Genomic DNA, 15,239 nt, shown 5'->3' with positions numbered 1-15,239 from the left:
AAAAGAAAAGAAAAGAAAAGAAAAGAAAAGAAAAGAAAAGAAAAGAAAAGAAAAGAAAAGAAAAGAAAAGAAAAGAAAAGAAAAGAGAAATCTGCATTATAAAGGAAGATACTTATTTCTGGATGAAAAAAATTCTACATTTATAGATTCCTAGCTATTTTCCATCTGAACTATTAGAACTGACAAATGAACTTAATAAAATTATAGGACACAACAGCAACATAGGAAAAATCGGTTGTGTTTCTCTATTGTAAGAACAAAATAGCAGAAAATGAAAGTAATCCCCATTATAATTGTATCGAGAAGGATAAAATACTTAGGAAAAAGACTTACCTAGGAGGCAAAGAATTTATATGCTGAAAATTAGAACATTGAACTGAAAGAAAACACAAATGGAAAGCTATCCTATGTTATTGAATTGTAAAACTTAATATTGTTGAGATGCCAATACTACTCAGATTGACATAAAAATCCATTAACATCCCAATGATAGTTCTGTAGAACCAGATAAATCTGACAGCTCACATCAAATCTCAAGGGAGCCCCTGTAGCCAAAGCAATCTAGAAAGAGAACAAAGTTGGTGCTATCACACTTTCTGATTTAAAATTTTAGTAAAACGCCACAGTAATAATAATAATAGTAAAAACAGTGCAGTGCTAGACTCCAGATGATGGACTTCAGAGCTCCTAGTGATTTTCAGCAATGGGAAGAGGGTTGTGTTTCCAATCAACAGTTCCAGAAGAACTGGAGAACTCCACGTGAAAGAATGGCGTTGAGCAATTCTCTACATTAAACACAAAACTTATTTTAGATGAGTCAGATCTGAATATGAAGAAAAACTCCTTAGAAGAAAATCGGTAGAAGAATATCACAGGGGGAAACTCAATGATGTTCAGTTTGGAACTCACCTTTTTGGAACTGAGGGCAGAAACACAGGTAGCAGAAGAATGAAAACAACCACAGGCAAAGCTGTAGCCACTGTGGGTTTTGAAACCATGTGGTTTGACCCATTTGATCCAGTAGTTCCTTCTCTAAGTAGGTATCAGTTATGAGAAACAGCCATAGGGGGAATATCAAGAACTTTGTAGCTTAACACAACAAAACAAAAACAAAAACAAACAAACAAAAAACCAAGCCAGGGGTAGTGGTACATGCATCTACTCCATCACTGCAGAAGCTGAGACTGGAGGATTACTGCGAGTTTGAGGGTGGTTTGACCTACTCGGTGAGTACCAGGCCAGGCAGTAATGCATAAGAAGAGACTCTCTCAATCAAACAAGTTTATTTTCTTGCCCGTTTGAAGGTTGAAACTCTGAGACCAGATTCTAGCAATGTGCTTCCTGCCTTGCAGATGGTCTCTTCCTAAAGTATTTCCACTGAGTGGTTGAGGGACATTGGGAAGAGCTTAAAAGAGAATGCCCCACCCTCTGGTGTCTTTTTAATAAGGGCACTAATATGATCAATCAGAGCCCCACTGCTTGGCTTTAGTTAACTGAATGGCTTCGCCCATCTTTTAATACACTCATCTTTGGGGTTATTTCACTATATGAGTTCTGGAGAGACACAAGCATTCAATCTATGACAAAAGAATTAAAAACTGGAACTTGCTGGTCACTATCAACAGTGTAATTCACAATAGTTTAAAAAGTGGAAATAAACCAAATGGAATAGACAAGAAGTCTACAATGAGTCACATTCCCAGTGCAAGGGTTGAAATAGGTTTATTAAACAGACTGTTGATCTCCGCTGCCCCCAAATCCAGGTTCTGCAAGGATTCAACCAAGCAAGGATTGAAAACATGTGGAAAACTAGTGCCTCTGTACTGAGTGTGTACAGACTTTTTTCCCACAACTAATTATATAATATTTACATTGTGTTAGATATTGTAAGTAAACTGTAAATGACCTAAAATATGAGAAATATATATATACATATATATACACATTATATTACATGCAAATATGATCCTTTGCATATCCTGAAGAGGGTTCTGGAACCAAACCTAATAGATACCACAGAACCCCTGAACATCTCAGTTGGAATATTATTCTGCTTCAAAAAATAAATGGAAAATGAAGACATTCTTTAAATCTTGGAAATATTATCGTAAGGGATATGAACAAGGCACAGAGCAATGAAGATAGCATGATTCTACTTACATAAGATGGGAATCTAGGCAAAGTCACATGGTCAGAAGTATAACAGGGGTCACCTGAGGAGGAGGCAGGGTGGAGGGTAGCTGTGGTTTAATAGATACCAAGTTTCCATTTGGAATAATGAAAAGTTCTGGCAATGGAGAGTGGAGATGATTGTACAGTACAGTAAGGGCACATAATAGCATATAATTGCACGTTAAGTGGTTGAAGGGTAAATTTTATGTTTTATGTGCTTTACCACAATAAAAAAGAGAGAAAATAATTAAGTTGATAACTACACAGGTCTATTTGAATGAAGATGACCATTAAAGGAATATTAACATTTTCTTATGGCCTTCGAATATTTCTGTTACAACACATGACAGCAATAGCATGCAATTCAGGTGGAGAAAAGGGGGATTAAAAATCTCTGCATTGTTTGAGGAAATAGCAATATTAAGCAATGTTAGAGTTCATTATGTCTAGGATACATATTATAATCTCTGTTAAACACTGAGAGTGAAAGTGAATATAATTTTTAAGATAATAATGGGGGAGTGGAACAAAAACTTTACTCAGTTATTTAGAAGAGAGAAAAATGAATGAACATAGGTAGAGTGGTAAAATAATGGACTTAAACACAAATATATTTACATTAAATATATGAGGATAAAATTCTTCAATTAAAAGATGAGTGTCATCTATCCTTTTTTATTTTTTTAATCTATGCTTTTTAAAATTAGAGATAACACCTAAGACATAGGGCTAGCAGCTTTACAAAGAGAAGTAATTAATATCTGACAAGATAGTCCTTAACACTTTTCAAAAAGCATTAACTGGAGATAAGTGGGATATTTCTTAATGAGAAGTTTAATCTACCAGAAAGAAAATTTAGATTTTTTTTCATACACTTTCTACTATGGAAATTAAACTCCAAAGACATGAATCAAAATTGGTCAGAATTATAAGGAAAAACAGATTTTTTTCATAGTTAGACTGAGGATTTTCAACCTACAGTTCTTAGAAAGAAATAAAACAATTAGTCAACCTGTTTGTATCAGTTACTATAAAACTAATTTGTAGTAAAAATCACTAAGAATGTAGGCAATTGGACCACACAATTAAAAAACTTGATCCAATCCCTCATATAAGAGTGGATTCAATAATTACAGATAATAAATCCTTTGTCCATCATTCACAAAGAATTAATTCCATGTTCACCACAGAATAAAGCAAAATTTCATAATGTTCAAAGGACTGAAATCTTAGGGAGAATATTCTTTGATTACATTTTAAGTAACATAAAAATTATGGGATGAACTACATAGCTCAGTGGTAGAACATTTATTTTGTGTGAATGAGGCCATGGGCTTTATTTCTACACTCTGAAAAAAAAAATGAAAAGAAACTGGCACTTAATTTAAGAATCATTTAAGATTGCCATATATTGAGGCTTGGAGGTGTGTCTTGGTGAATAAGATCTTGTTGCTCTTGCACAGGACTCAGGTTCAGTTCCCAGGACCCACACTGGGGTTCACAACCATCCATAGATCCAGTGTCAGAATCTGACACTCTCTTCTGGCCTCTTCAGGCACCAGAATGAAAGTCAGTCAACTAAACTTCATTGTAGGAAACAAGAAAAAGAGAAGAGCTTCATGTACAAACACTGAGACTTAAGGCAGGAGGATTGAGAGTTTGAGGCTGCTCTGGGAGATATGATGCAAACGTATCTCCAATAACCAAAAATGCCAGCAACAATACATTAGTTAAATCCAAATTAAGCAAAAGAAACCAATATTAGTGCACAAATCAGCAAACTCTAGAACATAAAATCAATAGAGAAAACAAAAACAATAAAAGAAAACAATGGTTCTTTGAAAGAAATCAGTAATATTGATGATCACCTAGCTAGACTGAGAATGAAAAAGTGAAACACAAATAAATGTGGTATCATAAATGAAAGAAGGAACACCACTATTTGTCCCACAGATGAACAGCATAGGAAAATTAATTCAATGACCACAAATTTGATAACCTTGATGAAGCAAACCCGATTTTTAAAAGCCAAAACTTACTAAAACTTATAGAATAATTAATTGACAATCTGAATACACATATGTCTATTTAAAAAGTTGGGCCAATATTAAATCACCTTCTAAAAAGAGAAAGTACCTAGCCCAGATGGTAAATTATCAAATTCTACCAAGCACTAAAGAATAAATTATACCAATTCTCCACAACCTCTTCAGATGATACAAAAAGAAAGAAAACATAAGTATTTCTATGAGGTCAGCACCACCTTAATATCAAAACTGGTCAAGATATAGAAAAACCATACATCAATATGGCCAATGAGCTTAGATGCAAATGTCTCCAACAGGATATTAGCAAATACAATCTAATAATAGACTGTAAGAATTACATACCACACCCAAGTATGATCTATCACAGATATGAAAGGTTGATTCAACATTGAAAAAAAAATCAATGTTATTCTATCAGATCAGCAAACTAAATAAATCAGAAAACAACAGAAACTGAATGATAATGGAAATGCTAACATACCAAAATACAGGCACATTGCCAGCACTGTCCTTAGAGAGATGTCTTATTTTAAAGGCAAATTTCAGAAAGGAAGACAGAAAAAGAAGAGCAAAGTTTGCCAAATAACAACATAAAAAGCCAAACCAGATGTGCCATAAGCCTGTAATCTCAGCACTTAGAAGGTTGGGAAGGCAAATGGAGTGTTCAAGGTCATCCTCTGTTACATAGTGAGTTCAAACCAGGCTGGGTACAAGAAATTCTGTTTGAAAACCAATCAAACAAGCAAACAGAAGATGGAAAGTAATAACAAAATATAAGTGGGTGGGACTAACAAAATTAAAGGCATGGCACAAGTAACCATTATCTAGAATAAAAGTGAAGAATCATTGCAAAGCCTGCAGCTGTGACAAATGGATTATCCAAAAGAACTTTATGCTAGTAAATTTGGAAATGTTGACCTACAAATTCCCAGAAAGAAACCAACTCAAGAAGAAGCAGAAAAAGTAAACAGTCCTCTCTACAATTATAAAATAATTGAGGGTATACTTAAAACCTGTACCTTTGGGAAAACTCTGTCAAGATGGTTTAACTAAAGAAATCTTTTAAGGAACTAATGGATAAATATTACCTAGGTATTTTGTTGTTTTGTTTTGTTTGGAGAGAAAAGAAAAAGAGAATGATCCAAGGAAAAGAAAAAAAAAAGAAAGAAATACAGAGGAAAAAAAAAAGGAAAAAGACTCACTTTCCTTTTCACTAATAATTTCAAGTTAAGAAAGAAACAAGAGAGAGGGCTCAAAGTAAAATCTGACAGTTCCAAGTACAGAAATGATGGGAGAAGGCTGCTTTTAGCGATGAACATTGGCGTCTCCACTGTAGGAACTGGCAGTTTTGTTTGTAGTCATATGTGGTGATTTAAATGAGAATTCCCCTCATGGGCTTATTTTAATACTAAGACCGCAGTTGATGGAACTGTTTGGGAAGGACTAGGAAGTGTGGCCTTGTTGGAGAAAGTGTGTCACTGGGGGTTGGCTTTGAGGTTTCAAATGGCCGATATCATTCCTAGTCAGCTCTTCTCTCTGTCTGCTTCCTGTTTCCTGCTTCCTGCTTCCTGCTGCCTGCTGCCTGCTGCCTGCTGTCATATTCCCTGCCAGGATGATCATGGCCTCTCCTGCCCTTTGGTACTGTAGCCCCAGATTAAATGCTTTTTAAAAATAACTTGCCTTGGTCATAGTGTTTTGCCATGGAAAATAAAAATGTAACAAAGACACATACTATCCATGGTGATTAGAAACCCTCCTCATTGGTGTTGTGTATATACACATGTGGAAATCAGTGTGGTGTGTGAAAGTGTGTGTACATGTGGAGATCAGAAGTTGATGTTGGATGCCTTTCTTTATTGTTTTCCACCTTACTTTTAAAACAGGGTCTTCCATTGAACCGTAAGCCAGACTGGCCAGTCAGAGAGTCTGTGGGAGTCAGCTGTCTCTGGAAATTTTTCATTCCCCATCACAACACTAGGGTGCCATGCATACACCACCGTGCCTGGCTTTTACATGGGTGCTGGAGACCTGAACCCAGATTTGCATGCTTGCAGAGCAATCACTGTGCACACTGAGTCATCTCTTTCTGAGCACTTAAAAGGTGGCTAGCCTAAAATGCCCAAAGCATAAAATGCATGTAGTACTTTGAAGTCTTACTATGAAAAGACTTTAAATGAGTCACTTCCATATTAATGATATGTTCAGATGAAATATTTTGGATATATAGAACTAATAATATGAATATTTAACATCAACTTCGCCTTTTAAAGCTTCTCTAGTATGGTCACTAGAAAAATTTAAATTACATGTATGACCTGACCTACATTTATATTCAAGAATGCTGACCTAAAGCTAGAATCTATGGTTGGTTTCTGAACTTGCTTCCTAAAGCAATAACTATGTATGCCTTGAGAAGCAAGCACAAGATCATTCCACCTAAAAGCCTCAGACTGGACACATTTCTAATGTCCATCAACAGGAAACAGAAAAATCAGCTGCAGTGTTTAACATGAAATACTGATTAATGACAACAGTGGATAAGCCACAGCTCCAGGCAACAACATAAATGACTCTATAGCTCCCCTTGTGAAATAATTCATCTCATTTGATCCCATTTGTATAAATGGAGGGAAGAAGCTACAACATTAGAAATCAGAGTAATAGTTAAAGTTGGGGAGAATGGAGTGGGCAGGAATTCACAATGTCCTGTGACATGGAGTGGTGGGGCTGATATGGACAGAGAAGTTCCTTCACGAAGACACATTTATGCAAAGTATGTTCACTTTTCTGTATGTCATTCTTTCCAATAAAAATTAAGAGGGGTTACCGAGGCTTCCAGCAATTTATTGCAAATGGCTTTAGTAAGTGGAGGCCTTCCTGGAAATGATGTTTCTTCTCTCTGATCTATCTATGGAAACTGCAGGAAAGCATGTCTAGCACTTTTTTAAGAGCAGCCTCTGCCCAAGAAGGAAATGCTGATATTTCCTAATCAGTTCTCAGTCTAGCTCTGAAATTTTAAAAATTTTTCATCTCTGTTTGCTCATGAACCTTGACATGATAGACCACATTCTAAAAATTATCAGTCATTTTTGTTTTCTTTGTGGGAACCCAGAGCCCCAAATATGCTAAACAAACACTACCGCTGAGCTGTATCCTCAGTGCCCTCCCCCCCCTTTAGAGAGAGTCTTACTTAGTTGCTCAGGCTGACCTTGAACTTGTGACCCACCTGCTTCAGTCTCTTGAGTAGCACCTGCCCTAACATCAGTTATGTTCTTAAAAATAAAATGCAGAAGCTGAGAATTTAAAGAGACCTGCGCCAGAGTGAGTCAGAATACATGTGAATTTGAAAACACACATATGTACAATGTATACAATGTAATCTATACAACCTACTACATATCATTTTGGGTGCTTTATGCTGGTAGTTTATCCAGCATAATATCCAATTTATTTAGTAGTTGATGATCTAAGGCCAAGAGTTTAAGAGACATACGCGACTAATGAAAGAAAACACTAGGACAGATATTAAGAACTGTTTTTTCCAACTACTTATTATTATTTTCAAGTCAAGAAGCTGCATTCTTCCCTCCATGTTCCTGCCTCCACTAAAAGTGTTACACCCTTACTCCCTTTTAACATTCTTGGCAGGTGGAGTGCCACATACCTGTAATCCCAGTATGTTGGAAGCTGACTGTCATAGGAGGGTTGTGCGGTTGAAGACAGCCTGGCTCACAGAACAAGACCATACCTTAATAAAATAAAATGCAAAGCAAACAGCAATAAAACTAAGCAAATAAAAGTACCTCCACTCCTTTATTGAGCTCTACCAATTTTTGTGTGTGCATGTTATCTTTCTAACCACACTGTAGCATCCCTGTCATACCCGTATTTGTTTGCCCACCACACTAAGCCCAAGACATACAGATACACAATGATTATAAAATAGGCATTTGCTGACTCAAAAGGACACCCAAACATCTGGCTGAGACTTCACATTCCATTGGCATTCCCTCATTACAGGGCTATTATGAACTCAGGCTCCTGTGTCAGACCGACCTCAGTATGAAGTTGGCCTCTCCATTTACTATCTGTATGTTGCTGGGTGTGCTGTCTAAGCTGACTCTCTCTTGATAGATCCGATAGTACAAGATGTACTGCACGAGATCACTGTGAGGATTTAAAAGGACTAATCAATGTAAAATACCTCCAGCAGCATCTGGCACAGTGAGAACTCAGAAAGTGGTTAGATCATTCTTAGGGCATTCAGAGAACTGCTTTGATGAAGAGTCAGAAACTCAACTGGTCAATCAGACTGACTGCTTCAGGAATTGCCATACACTGTTAGAACAGAGCCTGCCTTTGTTTAACCCATTTGAGCCACAAGGAAGTCATGAAAATGGATGAAAACAGCTCTAATTGTTCCAAAAGTCGTCTCTTTTCTTTTTTTCTCCCCGTTTCCTTTCCTCCCCTTTTCCTTCCTTCCTTCCTCCTTCCCTTCTTTCTGTCCTTCCTTTCTCAGGGTGTCACTCTATAGACCAGGCTAGCCTCAAACTCACAATAATCCTCCTGTTTTGGCCTCGTGAGCCCTGAGATTACAGGCATGTATCATATACCCAGCCTAATTTTCTCATTATTATTAGGTTGAACTCTGTAAAATTGCTGTTTCATAGATCAAAATGATCAAAGTATCCACAATTTCTAATAAAATGACTGGATACTTGTCCTTTTGTCATCTTTCCCTTTCATCTTGTCCCAATGTCTATGTACTCTTTTTTCTAGAGGATGATGCTTTAGGAATGAAGGGAAATTGATGATGAATACAGCAAAACTAATTTCACCCTCCACTGAGGCCCATATAGCATCGACCTAGCTCCTGCCTACACTGATGCTTAAATTCTTGTAACAAGCAAGCAATCATGTGCAATTTTCCATCTCAAAAGATAGTAACGTTTCAACCAAGTGGTTGAGCAGAGGAATTTTTACAGAGCACGACCCGTGCAGATATGCTAGTGAGTCACTGCCCACTAGAAGCTTCTGTGATAAAATATTCCGTATGTGAACTATTCAATATGATAGCCGGGAGCCATAAGTGACGACAACACCTACAGTGATACTAGTGTCATGTGACTAAGGAAACCTTAATTTGACTTGGGTTGGGGTGTGTGTGCGCATGTGTCTATGTTTCTCTGTGCTCTGTGTGTGTGTGTGTAGAGGTGGGGTCATTTCTAGGATTCTATCAGAACGTTGGTCAACATGGCAAGGGGTTTACGAAGGATCCACATCTTTAGCCCCTCATTTATTTGTTTACTTATTCGTGTGTTTATTTATTCATTTGCTTACTGATCTGAGTCAGGATGTCTTGCCACCTAGGCTGACGCCAAACTCACCACGGGCATCCTTGAAGGCCTGGTGCTCCTGCTACAGTCTCCCATTTGCTGGTGATTCAGAGATGCAGCACATAACAGAGGTGTGGTGGCTGGAGCCAGTGCGTGCTCCACACTGGCAAAGCATTCTAACAACCGGGATAAACCTCCAAATCCCCTGTCTTCGTAAAAACAAAAGTAAGTAGCAACTCATAGCTAGTGGCTCAGCAGACTGATGGAGCAGCTGTAGAACAACAGGAGACGGGTGAGAGATGAGGTTGGGAAATCAGCACCTTCTAAGGAGCACGTTGCTCACGGCAGGCTTCATCCTGAGATGATGTCTGAAGCCTGGGAGTCTCAGGAAGGGTTTTAAGCTCCAGGGAGTGATACAGTCTGATTAAAGTTTTAGAAAGAGGATTCTAGCTGACCTGAGGAGGTCGGCAAGAGATGGGTGGAGACATTAATCTCTAGGTTTGTTCTGTAAGGGGACTTTCACACTCATTGTCTATGTGTGTTTCCACCCATTGCAGCAGTACTTGTTACGAGTAATGAAAGGCCGCTCTTACCTTCCCCTCATTGCTCACGAGGCACCTGCATTCCTAAGTATTTCTTGAGTATCTACAGGGTGTTCAGGCAGAAGTATGTGAGCGTGAGCAGGGTATCCAGAAGGCAGACCTCTGCTCCAGACCATCCCCTTCTGTTTACAGTTCACTCTGCTCTTCTTATGGTCCTCCCCACTGAGGCTGCATTTAGTTGTGGTCCTGCGATGACCCTAGTCCCTCAAAGTCCTCACTTCCTAAGGTGTCTGCAAAGTACTTTCCAGGGCAGGAGACAGTGGCCTGTCTGAGTACTCTAAGCCCACTACCTGACTCATTGACCTCAGGACGTTTTTCTTAACCAGCTCTTTCTCATGTCTCCCTCCAGCTGAAGTTCCACCTATGAGACAAGACAAAACAAGACGACCAATTTAAGTCCCCAGGGACGGAGGGTGGTAAGCTCCACTTGGACTCACTTAAAGAACTTTTGTTTTCCTCTCTTTAGGAACCAATATATACATGCATGTTCATGGCATTCCCCCACATCCTTTGGACACACACCACACAAAAGAGAGCTCTCTGACTCCTAGAATTTCCACTCTCTTATCTGTGCAAGGCTGAGTCCTCCTCAGGATGAGCCTGCGCCATCTCTATCCCACGGGCAGTGTCTGCCAAGAAATGAATAAAGTAGCACAGAAGCAAACAGCCAGGCGTGAGGCTTCTGGAGCTGGGGCCTTGCATGCATGGCCCAGCATGAAGCATATTGTCTTTGGAGCTAGCTTGACCTGGTTTCAAATCTCAACTCGGCCATTTTGACTAAGCAGGTGGTCTCAAGCAGATCACTCGACTTCCCTACTTCAAGTCTACAAAAGATGCCCTTTAGGAGGTTTGTGGGAGTCTTGAAAGAACTTGTGTGTTCAGTGGCTGTGGCTATAAAACACTCAACAGACGAAAGCTGTAAATGTTAACATCGGAGGCTTCAGGTGCCACAGGACTGGAGGGGGCACAGAATCAAGGTCAGACTGTCCCCCACACCTAGATGTATATGAAGTATAGAGATCTTACAGGCCATTTTATAGATGAGGCCAGTGAAGTCGGGTAGAGGTAGTGTCACAAATAGTCAGGGTCACATTGAGTCAGGCCAATACTGCAGGTGTGTCTGGCCAGGTTCAGTACAGGGCTCCTTTCTTCAAGGACATTTCTTTTGCAAGTGATTGGTCTTTAGACTTGGGGGTGCTCCCCTGTTGCTCCCGGGTAAGAAAAGCAAGCAGAGGAGTGCGTTTCTGATCAACTCTAAGTGGATGCCATCATCCGGGTTGCTATGGCAACCGCAGCTTGCTCTAGGAGGCTCAGCTCCTCCGGCCCCTCCCAATCACGCAGCGGACGTGACACGTGCGGCGGGGTCACGTGTTGTTGTTGGGGGGTCTCCGGAAAGCTGCTTCCGGGTCAATGCAGGACACTGGGCTCCGGAGGCTAGAGAGGGGGTCGTGGTGAAGCGGAGCCGGTCCGGGGCCGGCCGGGAGCAGGCCGGAAGCCGAGAGGCGGCGACGGCGGTGGCCGGGCGGGCGGAGGCGAAGCCCGAGGAGCCGCCGCCTCCCGGGCCGAGGGGTGAGTGTAGCCCGGCCGCCGCTCCTCGGGCTGGAGGCCCAAGGCGAGCTCTCCCAAAAGAGGCATTGAGGGCAGGAGGCCAGGCCTGGGCGGCCAGGGCACTGATGGAGGGAGGCTGGGCAGCGGGAGCAAGCCAGATGCTCTCAGCTTCCCTGAGGCCTGGGACATGGAAGATGCTCCCTGGGTGGGAATCACAGAATCCAAGGAAAATGATGAAAACAACTAGATGTGTCAAGTCAGGATCTGTCCCCACCTGTAAGGTTTGGTGTCTTAGTGAGAAAGAGCAGCGGTTCCTATACTCCTGTTCACTAGGCCTATCCCTTCCAGGACCGCTCAGTGCATGTAGTTTGATAGGAATTTGGGGAGCATGCATTTGCCCCAAGTCGTATTAAGATTGGGAGCTTCCAGGAGACTTTATCCTGGCTTCTTGGGAATGGTGCAAAAGGATCTGAGGTAAGCTGTGTGTTAAGAATAGAAAGTACAGGCTTCTGGGACTGCTAGTAGGAAGACAGGTAAGGAAGGGACGGGGATTGCACCTCTAAAGAGGTCACAGGAAGTGATTGCAGAAGTTGTAGTTGAGGAAAAGTTGATTGGAGGAGTCGAACTGTTGACAGTCAGTGGAGGAAGGAGGAGCTTCGCTCCAAGGTTGCTTAGCTGCACTAGTTTGTAGGCACCGCCTTGGGGCTGTTGGGAAGCTGGCAGGATCGCAAGGCCAGCCATGGGCTTGGCTGAGACTTGTCCGTCCTCTCTCTGTTTTTGTGTGGCCATTGTGTGTGTGTGTGTCAAGGAGCTCTTGAATAGGTTGCCGTGGGTCCATCCAGAGCGAAGAGAGCTTGAGCAGATTGTTTTGGGGAAGGTGTCAAGGCCCGGCGTCCAAACATGGGCTTGCCTCAGTTTGCCCCTGCCCTGTTAAAGTCTCTGTCTTTGTGTCTGTGTCTGTTGTCTCTCTGTCTCTAGCTCTTGAATAGGTTTCCATAGGCTCATCTTGAGCAGAGAGCTTGAACTGGGGCTGAGGATTAAGGATTGTTAGTCAGCCTGGGTCCTTTGGCTTTAGACTTAGTTCTCTGTATAATGACTTCCTAATCTAAAAAAACCCAAAAACCTCACAATAATGAGGACATCATGACCTACTGCATACACCTACATGTGAATGAAATGTTGCACAAGGTAGTGGGTCTTGTGGTTTGTTTTGATGCAGAGTATCATGGTATATTTGGCCTTGAATTCACTGTGGCCCAGGCTGGCCTGCTGCTTACTGCATTTCTCCAGTTTCAGCCTCCCCAGGGCTGAGCTTCAAGGCATGAGGCGCCACACGTCTGGCTTCATAAAGCAGCCTTTACCCTTGTTAGGTGCCTTCTGCCTACTTCTGCTATATTCCGTTTTCTTTCGTCAGAAAGAAGAATGCTGACAGAGTTCCACCAGATCGATTCACAGGTCACAATTTGTGGTTTAGAAAAATGCCATTTTTAGGCATGTTTCTTTGGCTAGTCAGTGTTTCTATACTGTAAGCTTCTGGCAAGCAGGTGTCATTCCAAGTGGCTGGGCGCATCTCATGGGCCAACTGAGGGCTTCAGGTCATCAGGTATTACAATGCGTTTGACCCATTTCCTGAAGTACCATGATGCTAAGTTTTGATAAAAGTGGGTGCAAGTGTGTCTTGATTTTCGCTGTCCTTTGCTGTGCCCTGGAAATACATCCTTACTTCCATTCAGCCGCCTTATCTGTGTGTCATACTTAAAGCAGACATTTTATTTTACTGTTGCAGTATAAAAAGATACACCTACCTATGGGGCTGGAGAGATGCCTCCAGTTAAGAGCACCTGCTCTTCTTGAGGACCAGAGTTTAGTTCCCAGCACTCACGGCAGGCGCCTCACAAGTGCCCGTAACTCCACCTCCGAGGGGATCCATAACCTTCCTCTGGCCCCGTACGCATGTAGCGTATAGTCACACGGATACACCCACATACGTACATGCATACTTCTTCTTTTTCTTCTTTACCACATAAAAATAAAATCAGGGTTTTTATTTTTTAAGGACTCACTGATTTGCCTTTCTGCTGTTTGATTCCATCTCGAACTCCTTAGTAGTTTCTAGATGGCAGGTTTGCTTCCCCTCTGCATAAGGATATAAAGTCCGTGTGTTGGTGTACACGTTGAACTTAATCATCAGTTTTGAGTATGACCTTTAGTCAGATAATACCTAACTTTCTCCTAGGAAGGTACTTTTTTAATGTTTACAGAAGAGATGAAGGGCTGGGCGGTAGCTCAGTGAGTAAACGTGTGGCCGTGTAAGCGTGAAGGCCGGTGTCCCTAGCACCCTCCTAGAGAATCTGGGTACAGTGGCACACTTGTTATCCCAGCTTTACTGGGGAGTCAAGGTGGCAAGATCCCAGGGGCTGACTCAGTGAGCTCCAGGTTTGGTGAGAGATTGTTTCAAAACACAAGGAAGATGGCTGACTTCCATTGCTGGCTATCACATCTGCAAACACACTTGTGTATCGGCACAAAAGAGAGGAACTCCTCAGAGACACAGTATTAATTCCTAATAACCGTTGATAGGTGTGGATGAACAAAGCGAGGGCCCTTCATAGGTTGCTGCTTCCCTTGGAAGTTGTTACACAGCCTGCTGCCGCGGGATGTGGCGTGCCACTGGATGTTGCCTCATTTCAGTAACCAGTGACAGGATGTACACTTAAGATAAAGGTGAAACTGAGGGGCACTGTCACTAGGAGAAGTTGCCCAAGTTAAACCTTGTCCGGGGAGCCCATCTTCTGTAGATGACGCGTGGAAGCACAGGCCACCAGCAGACTGGGGCTTATGAAACAGGCCTGCTGCCTTCACTGTTGGCTGTGGTGTGGCTGCTGCTGGGAAGGATTGGGTCAGCATGTGTGAACCATCTTAAACATTGTCTCTTCTCACCAGCTAAATATTGCTTGTTACAAAGATTGTTTTGTAGCAGGTGTTGGGATGGCTAAGGAAGGTCTTCATTCATTTCGTTTTTCTTGGAATCACTTGTACACGTGAATAAACAATTTTGAATTCACTGGGTTGGATCCTGTGTCCTTTTTAAAGTGTTTCTTCATCCTCTTGACCCTCTAATCAATAGAAGGCTCTTCTGCCCTTGTATTGTTTGCATCCAAACTGCTGAAGGTTTGGAAGTTGGACATCTGATGCTTGTTAGAATACTGTGAGAAATGAGATTGTGTTGCTCTGAATAATGTTTTGTGTGTGTGTGTGTGTGTGTGTGTGTGTTAGAATTAAATGGTGTAACATGTATGTAGATTACTCAGAGGTCCGTCTGCTCACATCTTATTCCGAACTGTATCTTGTGAAAGTGAGTGTTTATTTAGATTTTGGGTCCAGCCAGTTATATAAGATAACAACTTGTACACCCACCCCACCTGTGCCAGTAGTACCAGGGCCTGAACCCAGGGCTTCTCCCATGCTAGGCAAATGAACACTATCCCCAGCTCCAGGAAGAGTTCTGAAAAGTAACTTGGAGCTGACAGTGC

At 41.5% G+C, this 15,239-nt stretch overlaps 1 protein-coding gene across 1 annotated transcript in view; it reads left to right on the top strand.

Moving 5' to 3' along the window:
* The first annotated feature begins 11,569 nt into the window (after positions 1–11,569).
* Tbcel (tubulin folding cofactor E like) overlaps positions 11,570–15,239 on the top strand; it is a 60,373-nt gene continuing 56,703 nt past the window's right edge. Inside the window, exon 1 of the mRNA XM_055622126.1 lies at positions 11,570–11,727. The gene's annotated coding sequence lies outside the window, so the exon portion shown is untranslated. The remainder of the gene's footprint in view (positions 11,728–15,239) is intronic.

The sequence above is a fragment of the Psammomys obesus genome, unplaced genomic scaffold (assembly GCF_907164565.1).
Source record: "Psammomys obesus unplaced genomic scaffold, mPsaObe1.curated_primary_1811, whole genome shotgun sequence".
Classification (NCBI taxonomy): domain Eukaryota; kingdom Metazoa; phylum Chordata; class Mammalia; order Rodentia; family Muridae; genus Psammomys; species Psammomys obesus.
Note: the sequence above shows the minus strand (reverse complement) of the source record. Positions and strands in the feature narration are given on the sequence as shown.